The sequence below is a fragment of the Oncorhynchus masou genome, chromosome 31 (assembly GCF_036934945.1).
Source record: "Oncorhynchus masou masou isolate Uvic2021 chromosome 31, UVic_Omas_1.1, whole genome shotgun sequence".
NCBI lineage: Eukaryota > Metazoa > Chordata > Actinopteri > Salmoniformes > Salmonidae > Oncorhynchus > Oncorhynchus masou.
Genome location: NC_088242.1, coordinates 101,037,620 through 101,055,889, shown reverse-complemented (window position 1 = coordinate 101,055,889; position 18,270 = coordinate 101,037,620).

Here is an 18,270-nt window from a genome sequence, read left to right as displayed (position 1 = left end):
CCACTCCCCTTCTCCCTAACTCCTCTAGGTTATATCAGCTGTGATGGTGAACCCCTCCCCCTTCTCCCTAAATCCTCTAGGTTATATCAGCTGTGGTGGTGAACCCCTCCCCTTCTCCCTATCTCCTCTAGGTTATATCAGCTGTGGTGGTGAACCCCTCCCCTTCTCCCTAAATCCTCTAGGTTATATCAGCTGTGGTGGTGAACCCCTCCCCCTTCTCCCTATCTCCTCTAGGTTATATCAGCTGTGGTGGTGAACCCCTCCCCTTCTCCCTAAATCCTCTAGGTTATATCAGCTGTGGTGGTGAACCCCTCCCCTTCTCCCTATCTCCTCTAGGTTATATCAGCTGTGGTGGTGAACCCCTCCCCCTTCTCCCTATCTCCTCTAGGTTATATCAGCTGTGGTGGTGAACCCCTCCCCTTCTCCCTAAATCCTCTAGGTTATATCAGCTGTGGTGGTGAACCCCTCCCCTTCTCCCTATCTCCTCTAGGTTATATCAGCTGTGGTGGTGAACCCCTCCCCTTCTCCCTAAATCCTCTAGGTTATATCAGCTGTGGTGGTGAACCCCTCCCCTTCTCCCTATCTCCTCTAGGTTATATCAGCTGTGGTGGTGAACCCCTCCCCCTTCTCCCTATCTCCTCTAGGTTATATCAGCTGTGGTGGTGAACCCCTCCCCTTCTCCCTAAATCCTCTAGGTTATATCAGCTGTGGTGGTGAACCCCTCCCCTTCTCCCTATCTCCTCTAGGTTATATCAGCTGTGGTGGTGAACCCCTCCCCTTCTCCCTAAATCCTCTAGGTTATATCAGCTGTGGTGGTGAACCCCTCCCCTTCTCCCTAAATCCTCTAGGTTATATCAGCTGTGGTGGTGAACCCCTCCCCTTCTCCCTATCTCCTCTAGGTTATATCAGCTGTGGTGGTGAACCCCTCCCCTTCTCCCTAAATCCTCTAGGTTATATCAGCTGTGGTGGTGAACCCCTCCCCTTCTCCCTAACTCCTCTAGGTTATATCAGCTGTGATGGTGAACCCCTCCCCTTCTCCCTAAATCCTCTAGGTTATATCAGCTGTGGTGGTGAACCACTCCCCTTCTCCCTAAATCCTCTAGGTTATATCAGCTCTGATGGTGAACCCCTCCCCTTCTCCCTAACTCCTCTAGGTTATATCAGCTGTGGTGGTGAACCCCTCCCCTTCTCCCTAACTCCTCTAGGTTATATCAGCTGTGGTGGTGAACCCCTCCCCTTCTCCCTAACTCCTCTAGGTTATATCAGCTGTGGTGGTGAACCCCTCCCCCTTCTCCCTAACTCCTCTAGGTTATATCAGCTGTGGTGGTGAACCCCTCCCATTCTCCCTAACTCCTCTAGGTTATATCAGCTGTGGTGGTGAACCCCTCCCCTTCTCCCTAAATCCTCTAGGTTATATCAGCTGTGATGGTGAACCCCTCCCCTTCTCCCTAAATCCTCTAGGTTATATCAGCTGTGGTGGTGAACCCCTCCCCTTCTCCCTATCTCCTCTAGGTTATATCAGCTGTGGTGGTGAACCCCTCCCCTTCTCCCTAAATCCTCTAGGTTATATCAGCTGTGGTGGTGAACCCCTCCCCTTCTCCCTAAATCCTCTAGGTTATATCAGCTCTGATGGTGAACCCCTCCCCCTTCTCCCTAAATCCTCTAGGTTATATCAGCTGTGGTGGTGAACCCCTCCCCTTCTCCCTAACTCCTCTAGGTTATATCAGCTGTGATGGTGAACCCCTCCCCTTCTCCCTAAATCCTATAGGTTATATCAGCTGTGGTGGTGAACCCCTCCCCTTCTCCCTAAATCCTCTAGGTTATATCAGCTGTGATGGTGAACCCCTCCCCTTCTCCCTAAATCCTCTAGGTTATATCAGCTGTGGTGGTGAACCACTCCCCTTCTCCCTAAATCCTCTAGGTTATATCAGCTCTGATGGTGAACCCCTCCCCTTCTCCCTAACTCCTCTAGGTTATATCAGCTGTGGTGGTGAACCCCTCCCCTTCTCCCTAACTCCTCTAGGTTATATCAGCTGTGGTGGTGAACCCCTCCCCTTCTCCCTAACTCCTCTAGGTTATATCAGCTGTGGTGGTGAACCCCTCCCCCTTCTCCCTAACTCCTCTAGGTTATATCAGCTGTGGTGGTGAACCCCTCCCCTTCTCCCTAACTCCTCTAGGTTATATCAGCTGTGGTGGTGAACCCCTCCCCTTCTCCCTAAATCCTCTAGGTTATATCAGCTGTGATGGTGAACCCCTCCCCTTCTCCCTAAATCCTCTAGGTTATATCAGCTGTGGTGGTGAACCCCTCCCCTTCTCCCTATCTCCTCTAGGTTATATCAGCTGTGGTGGTGAACCCCTCCCCTTCTCCCTAAATCCTCTAGGTTATATCAGCTGTGGTGGTGAACCCCTCCCCTTCTCCCTAAATCCTCTAGGTTATATCAGCTCTGATGGTGAACCCCTCCCCTTCTCCCTAAATCCTCTAGGTTATATCAGCTGTGGTGGTGAACCCCTCCCCTTCTCCCTAACTCCTCTAGGTTATATCAGCTGTGATGGTGAACCCCTCCCCTTCTCCCTAAATCCTATAGGTTATATCAGCTGTGGTGGTGAACCCCTCCCCTTCTCCCTAAATCCTCTAGGTTATATCAGCTGTGATGGTGAACCCTCCCCTTCTCCCTAAATCCTCTAGGTTATATCAGCTCTGATGGTGAACCCCTCCCCTTCTCCCTAAATCCTCTAGGTTATATCAGCTGTGGTGGTGAACCCCTCCCCTTCTCCCTAAATCCTCTAGGTTATATCAGCTGTGATGGTGAACCCCTCCCCTTCTCCCTAAATCCTCTAGGTTATATCAGCTCTGATGGTGAACCCTCCCCTTCTCCCTAAATCCTCTAGGTTATATCAGCTGTGATGGTGAACCCTTCCCCTTCTCCCTAAATCCTCTAGGTTATATCAGCTCTGATGGTGAACCCCTCCCCTTCTCCCTAAATCCTCTAGGTTATATCAGCTGTGGTGGTGAACCCCTCCCCTTCCTCTCCCTAAATCCTCTAGGTTATATCAGCTGTGGTGGTGAACCCCTCCCCTTCTCCCTAACTCCTCTAGGTTATATCAGCTGTGGTGGTGAACCCCTCCCCTTCTCCCTATCTCCTCTAGGTTATATCAGCTCTGATGGTGAACCCCTCCCCTTCTCCCTATCTCCTCTAGGTTATATCAGCTGTGGTGGTGAACCCCTCCCCTTCTCCCTATCTCCTCTAGGTTATATCAGCTGTGATGGTGAACCCCTCCCCTTTCTCCCTAACTCCTCTAGGTTATATCAGCTGTGATGGTGAACCCCTCCCCTTCTCCCTATCTCCTCTAGGTTATATCAGCTCTGATGGTGAACCCCTCCCCTTCTCCCTATCTCCTCTAGGTTATATCAGCTGTGGTGGTGAACCCCTCCCCTTCTCCCTATCTCCTCTAGGTTATATCAGCTGTGATGGTGAACCCCTCCCCTTTCTCCCTAACTCCTCTAGGTTATATCAGCTGTGGTGGTGAACCCCTCCCCTTCTCCCTAAATCCTCTAGGTTATATCAGCTGTGATGGTGAACCCCTCCCCTTCTCCCTAAATCCTCTAGGTTATATCAGCTCTGATGGTGAACCCCTCCCCTTCTCCCTAAATCCTCTAGGTTATATCAGCTGTGGTGGTGAACCACTCCCCTTCTCCCTAAATCTTCTAGGTTATATCAGCTGTGATGGTGAACCCTTCCCCTTCTCCCTAAATCCTCTAGGTTATATCAGCTGTGGTGGTGAACCCCTCCCCTTCTCCCTAAATCCTCTAGGTTATATCAGCTGTGGTGGTGAACCCCTCCCCTTCTCCCTATCTCCTCTAGGTTATATCAGCTGTGGTGGTGAACCCCTCCCCTTCTCCCTATCTCCTCTAGGTTATATCAGCTGTGGTGGTGAACCCCTCCCCTTCTCCCTAAATCCTCTAGGTTATATCAGCTGTGGTGGTGAACCCCTCCCCTTCTCCCTAACTCCTCTAGGTTATATCAGCTGTGGTGGTGAACCCCTCCCCTTCTCCCTAAATCCTCTAGGTTATATCAGCTGTGATGGTGAACCCCTCCCCTTCTCCCTAAATCCTCTAGGTTATATCAGCTGTGGTGGTGAACCCCTCCCCTTCTCCCTATCTCCTCTAGGTTATATCAGCTGTGGTGGTGAACCCCTCCCCTTCTCCCTAAATCCTCTAGGTTATATCAGCTGTGGTGGTGAACCCCTCCCCTTCTCCCTAAATCCTCTAGGTTATATCAGCTCTGATGGTGAACCCCTCCCCCTTCTCCCTAAATCCTCTAGGTTATATCAGCTGTGGTGGTGAACCCCTCCCCTTCTCCCTAACTCCTCTAGGTTATATCAGCTGTGATGGTGAACCCCTCCCCTTCTCCCTAAATCCTATAGGTTATATCAGCTGTGGTGGTGAACCCCTCCCCTTCTCCCTAAATCCTCTAGGTTATATCAGCTGTGATGGTGAACCCCTCCCCTTCTCCCTAAATCCTCTAGGTTATATCAGCTCTGATGGTGAACCCCTCCCCTTCTCCCTAAATCCTCTAGGTTATATCAGCTGTGGTGGTGAACCCCTCCCCTTCTCCCTAAATCCTCTAGGTTATATCAGCTGTGATGGTGAACCCCTCCCCTTCTCCCTAAATCCTCTAGGTTATATCAGCTCTGATGGTGAACCCCTCCCCTTCTCCCTAAATCCTCTAGGTTATATCAGCTGTGATGGTGAACCCTTCCCCTTCTCCCTAAATCCTCTAGGTTATATCAGCTCTGATGGTGAACCCCTCCCCTTCTCCCTAAATCCTCTAGGTTATATCAGCTGTGGTGGTGAACCCCTCCCCTTCTCCCTAAATCCTCTAGGTTATATCAGCTGTGGTGGTGAACCCCTCCCCTTCTCCCTAACTCCTCTAGGTTATATCAGCTGTGGTGGTGAACCCCTCCCCTTCTCCCTATCTCCTCTAGGTTATATCAGCTCTGATGGTGAACCCCTCCCCTTCTCCCTATCTCCTCTAGGTTATATCAGCTGTGGTGGTGAACCCCTCCCCTTCTCCCTATCTCCTCTAGGTTATATCAGCTGTGATGGTGAACCCCTCCCCTTTCTCCCTAACTCCTCTAGGTTATATCAGCTGTGATGGTGAACCCCTCCCCTTCTCCCTATCTCCTCTAGGTTATATCAGCTCTGATGGTGAACCCCTCCCCTTCTCCCTATCTCCTCTAGGTTATATCAGCTGTGGTGGTGAACCCCTCCCCTTCTCCCTATCTCCTCTAGGTTATATCAGCTGTGATGGTGAACCCCTCCCCTTTCTCCCTAACTCCTCTAGGTTATATCAGCTGTGGTGGTGAACCCCTCCCCTTCTCCCTAAATCCTCTAGGTTATATCAGCTGTGGTGGTGAACCACTCCCCTTCTCCCTAAATCTTCTAGGTTATATCAGCTGTGATGGTGAACCCTTCCCCTTCTCCCTAAATCCTCTAGGTTATATCAGCTGTGGTGGTGAACCCCTCCCCTTCTCCCTAAATCCTCTAGGTTATATCAGCTGTGGTGGTGAACCCCTCCCCCTTCTCCCTATCTCCTCTAGGTTATATCAGCTGTGGTGGTGAACCCCTCCCCCTTCTCCCTATCTCCTCTAGGTTATATCAGCTGTGGTGGTGAACCCCTCCCCCTTCTCCCTAACTCCTCTAGGTTATATCAGCTGTGGTGGTGAACCCCTCCCCTTCTCCCTAACTCCTCTAGGTTATATCAGCTGTGGTGGTGAACCCCTCCCCTTCTCCCTAAATCCTCTAGGTTATATCAGCTGTGATGGTGAACCCCTCCCCTTCTCCCTAAATCCTCTAGGTTATATCAGCTGTGGTGGTGAACCCCTCCCCTTCTCCCTATCTCCTCTAGGTTATATCAGCTGTGGTGGTGAACCCCTCCCCTTCTCCCTAAATCCTCTAGGTTATATCAGCTGTGGTGGTGAACCCCTCCCCTTCTCCCTAAATCCTCTAGGTTATATCAGCTCTGATGGTGAACCCCTCCCCCTTCTCCCTAAATCCTCTAGGTTATATCAGCTGTGGTGGTGAACCCCTCCCCTTCTCCCTAACTCCTCTAGGTTATATCAGCTGTGATGGTGAACCCCTCCCCTTCTCCCTAAATCCTATAGGTTATATCAGCTGTGGTGGTGAACCCCTCCCCTTCTCCCTAAATCCTCTAGGTTATATCAGCTGTGATGGTGAACCCCTCCCCTTCTCCCTAAATCCTCTAGGTTATATCAGCTCTGATGGTGAACCCCTCCCCTTCTCCCTAAATCCTCTAGGTTATATCAGCTGTGGTGGTGAACCCCTCCCCTTCTCCCTAAATCCTCTAGGTTATATCAGCTGTGATGGTGAACCCCTCCCCTTCTCCCTAAATCCTCTAGGTTATATCAGCTCTGATGGTGAACCCCTCCCCTTCTCCCTAAATCCTCTAGGTTATATCAGCTGTGATGGTGAACCCTTCCCCTTCTCCCTAAATCCTCTAGGTTATATCAGCTCTGATGGTGAACCCCCCCTTCTCCCTAAATCCTCTAGGTTATATCAGCTGTGGTGGTGAACCCCTCCCCTTCTCCCTAAATCCTCTAGGTTATATCAGCTGTGGTGGTGAACCCCTCCCCTTCTCCCTAACTCCTCTAGGTTATATCAGCTGTGGTGGTGAACCCCTCCCCTTCTCCCTATCTCCTCTAGGTTATATCAGCTCTGATGGTGAACCCCTCCCCTTCTCCCTATCTCCTCTAGGTTATATCAGCTGTGGTGGTGAACCCCTCCCCTTCTCCCTATCTCCTCTAGGTTATATCAGCTGTGATGGTGAACCCCTCCCCTTTCTCCCTAACTCCTCTAGGTTATATCAGCTGTGATGGTGAACCCCTCCCCTTCTCCCTATCTCCTCTAGGTTATATCAGCTCTGATGGTGAACCCTCCCCTTCTCCCTATCTCCTCTAGGTTATATCAGCTGTGGTGGTGAACCCCTCCCCTTCTCCCTATCTCCTCTAGGTTATATCAGCTGTGATGGTGAACCCCTCCCCTTTCTCCCTAACTCCTCTAGGTTATATCAGCTGTGGTGGTGAACCCCTCCCCTTCTCCCTAAATCCTCTAGGTTATATCAGCTGTGATGGTGAACCCCTCCCCTTCTGAACATCCTGACACATAGAGGGTACAGAATGATCGGAGGTGAGAGAACACTTGGTCGGGTCAACAGGAAGTATTATGAAAAAGATGCTTTACATTGAAATACAGATAGAGATGTAGTAGTCCCAGAGTTATTGATCCAAGGTCAGTTTTGCATTTCACGTCCTGATGATTATGATGACTGAAGGTGTTAGAATAAACAAAACACAAGACTTAATCATGCTCTCTCTCTCTCTTTCCATCCGTCTCTCGTCTGCAGGTATGTTATGACGTGAGGGAGGATGCCAACCCCCAGTCCCGTTATCGCCACCTCATCCGCTATAAGATCACCTTCGGGCCGACTGGGAGCCCAAGGCTGGTTAGGAGACACCACTAGAGACAGAATTATGTAATTGTGATGAACTGATAGATTATGAAGTTTAGTAGCAATGTAATGAATTATTCACCTGCTCCCTGCTCCTCCCTGCTCCTCTGTTATTCTTATCTCTTCCCTTTGTGTCTTTGACATGCTTTCTCCCACCTCCTTTTTCTGCCTGTTTTTACTATGCACCAGTTCAGATTGAACTTGCATTTATAATATAATATAATAATATTTATAATACATGTATTGTGTATTTATAAACCTTGGGTGATGAACTTCTTTCAATAAAGCTTTTCACATTCTCTACTGGTTGAAATGAAGTGTCTCGTTTGATGAAATATTACACCTGTCCTGTGTCCTCAGACCAGTGAAATACTACACCTGTCCTGTGTCCTCAGACCAGTGAAATACTACACCTGTCCTGTGTCCTCAGACCAGTGAAATACTACACCTGTCCTGTGTCCTCAGACCAGTGAAATACTACACCTGTCCTGTGTCCTCAGACCAGTGAAATACTACACCTGTCCTGTGTCCTCAGACCAGTGAAATACTACACCTGTCCTGTGTCCTCAGACCAGTGAAATACTACACCTGTCCTGTGTCCTCAGACCAGTGAAATACTACACCTGTCCTGTGTCCTCAGACCAGTGAAATACTACACCTGTCCTGTGTCCTCAGACCAGTGAAATACTACACCTGTCCTGTGTCCTCAGACCAGTGAAATACTACACCTGTCCTGTGTCCTCAGACCAGTGAAATACTACACCTGTCCTGTGTCCTCAGACCAGTGAAATACTACACCTGTCCTGTGTCCTCAGACCAGTGAAATACTACACCTGTCCTGTGTCCTCAGACCAGTGAAATACTACACCTGTCCTGTGTCCTCAGACCAGTGAAATACTACACCTGTCCTGTGTCCTCAGACCAGTGCAGATGAAGAAAATGAGATGGTGAGGAGAACCTGTTTTAAAGTATTCACATGATGCAAAGGAAATGTAGAGTACTGTTTTTTTTAAATTCTGCTTCTGTATATATGAATTTAAAATCAGCCTTGAACTTTTTCTTTTGTTTAAATAGATAAACTATATTTATTATCTATTTATTGTCTTATCATGATGGAGCGGTCCCCAACCCTGTGCCCTGGACCATCGTAGGAGTTCCGGACTGTGGACCGTCGCAGGAGGATCCGGACTGTGGACCGTCGCAGGAGGTTCCGGACTGTGGACCGTCGCAGGAGGTTCCGGACTGTGGACCGTCGCAGGAGGTTCCGGACTGTGGACCGTCGCAGGAGGTTCCGGACTGTGGACCATCGCAGGAGGTTCCAGACTGTGGACCGTCGCAGGAGGTTCCGGACTGTGGACCATCGCAGGAGGTTCCGGACTGTGGACCGTCGCAGGAGGTTCCGGACTGTGGACCGTCGCAGGAGGTTCCGGACTGTGGACCGTCGCAGGAGGTTCCGGACTGTGGACCGTCGCAGGAGGTTCCGGACTGTGGACCGTCGCAGGAGGTTCCGGACTGTGGACCGTCGCAGGAGGTTCCGGACTGTGGACCGTCTCCGAAAGCTCCGGACTGGGGACCGTCGCCGGAAGCTCCGGACTGGGGACCATCGCTGGAAGCTCTGGAATGGGGACCATCGCCGGATGCTCTGAACTGTAAACCGTCGCCGGAAGCCTGGTGCGTGGAGCCAGCACAGGTGGCACGGGACTGGTGACATGCACTTCAGGACGAGTGCGGGGAGCAGGCACAGGATGTACTGGACAGGGGAGGCGCACTGGTGCGTGGAGCCAGCACAGGTGGCACCGGACTGGTGACACGCACTTCAGGACGAGTGCGGGGAGCAGGCACAGGACGTACTGGACAGGGGAGGCGCACTGGTGGCCTGGTGTGTGGAGCTGGCACAGATAGTACCGGGCTGAGAAAGCACTCTTCAGTGCACCAGCGCTGCAGCATACTCCTTGCCAAAACCTCTCTCCGGTATCTCTCATTACCTTCCTCTATCGACTCCCACACATGCTCTGGCACTCTCCTATGCTCGACAGCTAGCTCCGCCAACCACCCCTAGTGCCCCCCCCCCCCCAAAAAAAATGTTGAGGTTGTCCTTGGGCTTTCTGTGGGTGCAAACCCTGGCGTTGTCACGGTCCCCCCTTTTTTCCTTCCGTCTGCCGCCAAGGAAGGATTTCGCATCCTCTCATGTCCTCCCACGTGAAAAACCTCCTCACCTCATGTCCACGCTGCTTGGTCCCTTGTTGGTGAGATCTTCTGTCACGGTTGTGTGAACAGACGGACCAAGGCGCAGCGTGATAAACGTTCCACATATTTATTTACGCAAAACTTCCAAACAAAAAAAGGAAACAAACAGCGAAACGTGACATCAGAGGCACTAACTCAAAAAAAGATCCCACAAAACACAGTGGGGAAATAGCTGCCTAAATATGATCCCCAATCAGAGACAACGATAAACAGCTGCCTCTGATTGGGAACCATACCAGGCCAACATAGAAATAATAAAACCTAGATCACCCACCCTAGTCACAGAGAATAGAAAGGCTCCATATGGTCAGGTCGTGACAGCCTGCCTAGCAGGCTTGGTCCAACAAAGCCAAAACCCCCAGATGGATGAGCATAATATACAAGGAACTTCTCAATGCTGCTAATGAGTACCTTGATGACCTTGTACCTAGCCGGTGGGGATTCCGGTGGCAGTGCTGGCAACACTAGCTTCAGTAACTCATGGGGAGGGGTCACACTCAGACAATCAGGCAAATTATTATGGCCCTGGTGGCACATAATAATCAAAAGGTCTGATTGCTCAGAGATGCTTTGGGAAAATGGTCACAACGGGGGATCAGCGTGTGTGTGTTTCAGGGTAGAGGGGTGTATCTTAGTGCCATCAGCTAGGACTTGACATTGGTTAATCAAATCTCTGCCTTCTCAAACAGCTACAACTCTATATCCATTCACACCTCAAGTCTTCTCTTGAGTTGGGCTCAGGGATGGAACAACTGTTGAATGTCTGTGCGTGTGGATTTTTGTGGGGGGAAGGGTAGTGTGTGTGTGTGTGTGTGTGTGTGTGTGTGTGTGTGTGTGTGTGTGTGTGTGTGTGTGTGTCCCACATCAGATGTGTCCCACATCTGTTGCTAGGGTTAATATATACAGTACCACTCATAAGTTTGGACACACCTACTCATTCCAGGGTTTTTCATTCCAACAAGTGCTCAGCATATCTGGGAACTACTTCAAGACTGTTGGGAAAGTATTCCAGGTGAAGCTGGTTGAGAGAATACCAAGAGTATGCTAAGCTGATATCGAGGCAAAGGGTGGCTCCTTTGAAGAATCGAAATTCTGAAATCTATTTTCAAATCAAATTAAATAAAAGATTATTTGTCAGGTGCGCCGAATACAACAGGTGAAATGCTTATTTACAGGCTCTAACCAATAGTGCAAAAAAGGTATTAGGTGAACAATACGTAGGTAAAGAAGTAAAACAACTGTAAAAAGACAGGCTATATACAGTAGCGAGGCTATAAAAGTAGCGAGGCTATAGAAGTAGCAAGGCTACATACAGACATCGGTTAGTCAGGCTGATTGAGGTAGTATGTACATGTAGATATGATTAAAGTGACTATGCATATATGATGAACAGAGAGTAGCAGTAGTGTAAAAGGGGGGTTGGCGGGTGGTGGGTGGGACACAATGCAGATAGCCCGGATAGCATTGTGCGGGAGCACTGGTTGGTTGACCCAATTGAGGTAGTATGTACATGAATGTATAATTAAAGTGACTATGCATTGCGCCGACAGAAACAAACATCTTTCTGGTAAGAAGAGGGGCGGGGGCGTATGCTTTATGGTTAACGAGACGTGGTGTGATACAGGAACTCAAGTCCTTCTGTTCACCTGATTTAGAATTCCTCACAATCAAATGTCGACCGCATTACCTACCAAGGGAATTCTCCTCGATTATAATCACAGCCGTATATATTCCCCCCCAAGCAGACACATCGATGGCTCTGAACTAACTTTATTTGACTCTTTGCAAACTGGAATCCATATATCCTGAGGCTGCATTCATTGTAGCTGGGGATTTTAACAAGGCTAATCTGAAAACAAGACTCCCTAAATTGTATCAGCATATCGATTGCGCAACCAGGGCCGGTAAAACCTTGGATCATTGCTATTCTAACTTCCGCGATGCATATAAGGCCCTGCCCCGCCCCGCCCTCCTTTCGGAAAAGCTGACCACGACTCCATTTTGTTGCTCCCTGCCTACAGACAAAAGCTAAAACAAGAAGCTCCCACGCTGAGGTCTGTTCAACACTGGTCCGACCAATCTGACTCCAAGACAGCTTCCATCACGTGGACTGGGATATGTTTCGTATTGCGTCAAACAACAACATTGATGAATACGCTGATTCGGTGAGTGAGTTCATTAGAACGTGCGTTGAAGATGTCGTTTCCATATCAACGATTAAAACATTCCCAAACCAGAAACCGTGGATTGATGGCAGCATTCGCGTGAAACTGAAAGCGCGAACCACTGCTTTTAATCAGGGCAAGGTGACCGGAAACATGACCGAATACAAATAGTGTAGCTATTCCCTCCTCAAGGCAATCAAACAAGCTAAGCGTCAGTATAGAGACAAAGTAGAATCGCAATTCAACGGCTCAGACACAAGAGGTATGTGGCAGGGTCTACAGTCAATCACGGATTACAAAAAGAAAACCAGCCCAGTCACGGACCAGGATGCCTTGCTCCCAGGCAGACTAAATAACTATTTTGCCCGCTTTGAGGACAATATAGTGCCACTGACATGGCCCGCAACCAAAACATGCAGACTCTCCTTCACTGCAGCCGAGGTGAGTAAAACATTTAAACGTGTTAACCCTCGCAAGGCTGCAGGCCCAGACGGCATCCCCAGCCGCGCCCTCAGAGCATGCGCAGACCAGCTGGCTGGTGTGTTTACGGACATATTCAATCAATCCCTATCCCAGTCTGCTGTTCCCGCTTCAAGAGGGCCACCATTGTTCCTGTTCCCAAGAAAGCTAAGGTAACTGAGCTAAACGACTACCGCCCCGTAGCACTCACTTCCGTCATCACGAAGTGCTTTGAGAGACTCGTCAAGGACCATATCACCTCCACCGTACCTGACACCCTAGACCCACTCCAATTTGCTTACCGCCCAAATAGGTCCACAGACCATGCAAACTCAACCACACTGCACACTGCCCTAACCCATCTGGACAAGAGGAATACCTACGTGAGAATGCTGTTCATCGACTACAGCTCAGCATTTAACACCATAGTACCCTCCAAACTCGTCATCAAGCTCGAGATCCTGGGTCTCGACCCCGCCCTGTGCAACTGGGTACTGGACTTCCTGACGGGCCGCCCCCAGGTGGTGAGGGTAGGTAACAACATCTCCACCCCGCTGATCCTCAACACTGGGGCCCCACAAGGGTGCATTCTGAGCCCTCTCCTGTACTCCCTGTTCACCCACGACTGCGTGGCCACGCACGCCTCCGACTCAATCATCAAGTTTGCGGACGACACAACAGTGGTAGGCTTGATTACCAACAACGACGAGACGGCCTACAGGGAGGAGGTGAGGGACCTCGGAGTGTGGTGTCAGGAAAATAACCTCACACTCAACGTCAACAAAACTAAGGAGATGATTGTGGACTTCAGGAAACAGCAGAGGGAACACCCCCCTATCCACATCGATGGAACAGTAGTGGAGAGGGTAGTAAGTTTTAAGTTCCTCGGCATACACATCACAGACAAACTGAATTGGTCCACCCACACAGACAGCATCGTGAAGAAGGCGCAGCAGCGCCTCTTCAACCTCAGGAGGCTGAAGAAATTTGGCTTGTCACCAAAAGCACTCACAAACTTCTACAGATGCACAATCGAGAGCATCCTGTCGGGCTGTATCACCGCCTGGTACGGCAACTGCTCCGACCACAACAGTAAGGCTCTCTAGAGGGTAGTGCAGCACCAGCACCTGCAGCACCTGATGTCACAGGAAGGCCAAAAAGATCATCAATGACAACAACCACCCGAGCCACTGCCTGTTCACCCCACTATCATCCAGAAGGCAAGGTCAGTACAGGTGCATAAAAGCTGGGACCGAGAGACTGAAAAACAGCTTCTATCTCAAGGCCATCAGACTGTTAAACAGCCACCACTAACATTGAGTGGTTGCTGCCAACATACAGACTCAAATCTCCAGCCACTTTAATAATTAATAATTGAATGTAGTAAATGTATCACTAGTCACTTTAAACAATGACACTTTATATAATGTTTACATACCCTACATTACTCATCTCATATGTACAGTGGGGCAAAAAAGTATTTAGTCAGCCACCAATTGTGCAAGTTCTCCCTCTCAAGATGAGAGATGCCTGTAATTTTCATCATAGGTACACTTCAACTATGACAGACAAAATTAGAAAAAAAATCCAGAAAATCACATTGTAGGATTTTAAATGAATTTATTTGCAAATTATGGTGGAAAATAAGTATTTGGTCACCTACAAACAAGCAAGAATTCTGGCTCTCACAGACCTGTAACTTCTTCTGGTTTGAAGAAATCAACTGTGGGAGCAATTATTGGGAAATGGAAGACATACAAGACCACTGATAATCTCCCTCGATCTGGGGCTCCACGCAAGATCTCACCCTGTGGGGTCAAAATGATCACAAGAACGGCGAGCAAAAATCCCAGAACCACACGGGGGGACCTAGTGAATGACCTGCAGAGAGCTGGGACCAAAGTAACAAAGCCTACCATCAGTAACACACTACGCCGCCAGGAACTCAAATCCTGCAGTGCCAGACGTGTCCCCCTGCTTAAGCCAGTACATGTCCAGGCCCGTCTGAAGTTTGCTAGAGAGCATTTGGATGACCAAGAAGAAGATTGGGAGAATGTCATATGGTCAGATGACACCAAAATATAACTTTTTAGTAAAAACTCAACTCGTCGTGTTTGGAGGACAAAGAATGCTGAGTTGCATCCAAAGAACACCATACCTACTGTGAAGCATGGAGGTGGAAACATCAAGAAACAAAGGGACCAGGATGACTGATCCATGTAAAGGAAAGAATGAATGGGGCCATGTATTGTGAGATTTTGAGTGAAAACCTCCTTCCATCAGCAAGGGCATTGAAGATGAAACGTGGCTGGGTCTTTCAGCATGACAATGATCCCAAACGCAACGAAGGAGTAGCTTCGTAAGAAGCATTTCAAGGTCCTGGAGTGACCTAGCCAGTCTCCAGATCTCAACCCCATAGAAAATCTTTGGAGGGAGTTGAAAGTCCATGTTGCCCAGCAACAACCCCAAAACATCACTGCTCTAGAGGAGATCTGCATGGAGGAATGGGCCATAATACAGCAACAGTGTGTGAAAACCTTGTGAAGACTTACAGAAAACGTTTTACCTCTGTCATTGCCAACAAAGTGTATATAAGAAAGTATTGAGATAAACTTTTGTTATTGACCAAATACTTATTTTCCACCATAATTTGCAAATAAATTCGTAAAAAATCCTACAATGTGATTTTCTGGATTTCTTTCCTAATTTTGTCTGTAATAGTTGAAGTGTACCTATGATGAAAATGACAGACCTCTCTCATCTTTTTAAGCGGGAGAACTTGCACAATTGGTGGCTGACTAACTACTTTTTTGCCCCACTGTATATACTGCACTCTATACCATCTTGCATATGCCGTTCGGCCATCGCTCATCAATATATTTATATGTACATATTCTCATTCATCCCTTTACACTTGTGTGTATAAGGTAGTTGTGAAATTGTTAGAGGTTGTTGATATTACTTGTAAGATATTATATGAGTCCAACCCTAACTACTACTACTACATATCAAGTCCGACCCTATCTACTACTGCATATATTAGTCCAACTTTAACTACTACTACATATATTATCCCAACCCTAACTACTACATTTATATTTTTACCCCTTATTTTACCAGGTAAGTTGACTGAGAACACATTCTCATTTACAGCAACGACCTGGGGAATAGTTACAGGGGAAAGGAGGGGGATGAATGAGCCAATTGTAAACTGGGGATTATTAGGTGACCATGATGGTTTGAGGGCCAGATTGGGAATTTAGCCAGGACACCGGGGTTAACACCCCTACTCTAATGGTAAGGGCCATGGGATCTTAAATGACCAGAGAGAGTCAGGACACCCATCTAACATCCCATCCGTAAGACAACACCCTACACAGGGCAGTGTTCCCAATCACTGCGGTATTGGAATATTTTTTAGACCAGAGGAAAGGGTGCCTCCTACTGGCCATCCAAAACCACTTCCAGCAGCATCTGGTCTCCCATCTAGGGACCAACCAGGACCAACCCTGCTTAGCTTCAGAAGCAAGCCAGCAGTGGGATGCAGGGTGGTATGCTGCTGACCAGGACCAACCCTGCTAGCTTCAGAAGCAAGCCAGCAGTGGGATGCAAACAATTACTGCTTACTTTGGTCCTCATAATGAAAAGCCCAACACATTGTATTCCTCATACATAATGCCTGTATTGAAATGTTTCATCAAGTGCCATTTACACCATTTACATTACACTCTGTGAAACATCGGAAGCCATTCACTTTCAATGGAAGGGAAACGGAGAGAAACGGAGTGGGCAGGGGACCATTGAGCAAAGCGAGCATGGTGGAGGGAGCTGAACAGGGTGGGATGCGATATCACCACGTGAGAGACTATTTGAAGTTCATCATAGCTTCCAACCCCTACTGGATTGACTGATGATGGCTGTTGATACGTAGCACTTGCTAGCTTGTTAGTACTCACATGAGGGTGAAGCTAGCGTGGTTAGGTGAGTGCCGCATTTATAGTGTAATGACACAGCATGGAGCAGGTCTCGAACCCTCGACATTCTAGGCTGATTTCCGCGCTTATAAACCCAGGGTTGTCCCTCCTTTCAAAGAGCGCGTCCTCGCGCTAGCTTGTGACTCTACGTCTTACAGGAACGAGCTCACCGGCCAAGCATGCGCACTGTCGTGGATGGGAGGTCCGATCACTTCAGACACCAATGTAATGACCTGACTAGATCATAAAGGAACAATTGTCCAGACAGAGGATTGAGTTTACAAATTGACAGTTTATTAACCCAACTTTACACAGGCTACTGTTTGGCCGTAGCCCACGCCAAATAAATGAAAGATACCCCACAAGCCAACCGTGACCTTCTCTTGTGAAGGCCAGACGTAAGAGAAAGAACAATGGCTAAACCTGGTCTTAACTTCTAATGCTCCATTCCCCTGCCCAACCCCCATACACGCCACTCAGCCAACCGCCAGGATGCCCGGCATCAAAACATTCCAGGCATTCCCGTGATTGGCAGATAGCAGGTTGATTGGTATGTCGGACCAAGCGAACACTGGTAAGTGCAACACAACCCACTAATAGCCTAACACATAACACATCGCTGTCTCTGTGCGGGTCACTACAATCGTATAAACTGACGGTCTCTATATACACTACTGTTCAAAAGTTTGGGGTCACTTAGAAAAGTCCTTGTTTTTGAAAGAAAATCTCATTTTTTGTCCACTGAAATAACATAAAATTGATAAGAAATACAGTGTAGATATTGTTAATGTTGTAAATTACTATTGTAGCGGGAAACAGCTGATTGTTATGGAATATCTACATAGGAGTACAGAGACCCATTATCAGCAACCATCACTCCTGTGTTCCAATGGCATGTTGTGTTAGCTAATCCACGTTTATAATATATATTGTTATAGCATTTTATATTTTTTTCCCCCTTTTTTCCCCCAATTTCGCAAGAGGACAAGTACGTTAGAGTGTCTAGTTTGAGAAACAGACGCTTCAAAAGTCCTCAACTGGCAGCTTCATGAAATAGTACCCACAAAAACCAGTCTCAACGTCAACAGTGAAGAGGAGACTCTGGGATGCTGGCCTTCTAGGCAGAGTTGTAAAGAAAAAGCCATATCTCAGACTGGCCAATAAAAATAACATATTAAGATGAGCAAAAGAACACAGACACTGGGGAGGTAGTCTGCCTAGAAGGCCATCATCCCGGAGTCGCCTCTTCACTGTTGAAGTTGAAATGGGTGTTTTGAAGTTATTTTAATGGACAAAAAAGTTGCTTTTCTTTCAAAAACAAGGACATTTCTAAGTGACCCAAAACTTTTGAATTGTAGTGTAGCTCTATAGACCCTGGTCAAAAGTAGACCACTATATAGGGAATAGGGAGCCATTTGGGACACAGCCCTTGTTGACTTGATGGCAGGTTGGTGCTGCTGTGCTGTCGAGTTTGAGGACAGCCTGCCTTTATGGCCCTGAGGGCAGAGATCTGATTGAGTGGTTGTGCCGGTTACCCTCCCAGACCAGTCCAACCAGACAGGCAGCACTTGGTTGCTTCACACAGGAATGTTACCCAGGATAGATGGAAACTAGGCCATGCCACACACTCTGGGATCACATGATAGCACATCTGGGTCATCAAATACAGAGAATGTTGATTATTTATTTATTTTTTATATTTTTTATTTCACCTTTATTTAACCAGGTAGGCAAGTTGAGAAGAAGTTTGCATTTACAATTGCGACCTGGCCAAGATAAAGCAAAGCAGTTCGACACATACAACGACACAGAGTTACACATGGAGTAAAACAAACATACAGTCAATAATACAGTAGAAACAAGTCTATATATGATGTGAGCAAATGAGGTGAGATA